General features: G+C 62.7%; 1 protein-coding gene across 1 annotated transcript in view; it reads left to right on the top strand.

The window, feature by feature from the left end:
* The window catches only part of OLFM2 (olfactomedin 2), a gene marked incomplete at both ends in the record, with an annotated part of 1491 nt that overhangs the window by 381 nt on the left and 778 nt on the right, over positions 1-332 (top strand). The window lies entirely within an intron of this gene.

Below are 332 nucleotides of genomic sequence, written 5' to 3'. Positions count from 1 at the left end.
GGCCACGATGCCGCCCAGCGCCGACAGCCGGGTGAGTGCCGTCGCGGTGCCCCTCCTGGGCTCCCCGTGCCTTTGGGTTTTCTCTTCGCCCCTTCCCAAACCCTCCCAGGCTCGAACTGAGGTGAATTTTGCAGGTGGGCAGCTCCTTTCTTGGCAAACTGGGAGTTTTTACAACCCCTCTGTGTGACCCATCTAGCTCGTGTTGCCCCCATCCACAAGGGGGGCACATCCCTGGGGTGCCCGGGGAGCGCACCACCCCGGGTGCACGCTCACCAGGGGTGCAAAATCAAGAGTTGGTGAAGCGCCTTGGGCATGTTGGGGTCATAGAATCC

The sequence above is a fragment of the Apaloderma vittatum genome, unplaced genomic scaffold (assembly GCF_000703405.1).
Source record: "Apaloderma vittatum isolate BGI_N311 unplaced genomic scaffold, ASM70340v1 scaffold34383, whole genome shotgun sequence".
In the NCBI taxonomy this organism is placed as follows: domain Eukaryota; kingdom Metazoa; phylum Chordata; class Aves; order Trogoniformes; family Trogonidae; genus Apaloderma; species Apaloderma vittatum.
This window is presented reverse-complemented; position numbering and strand designations above follow the sequence as displayed.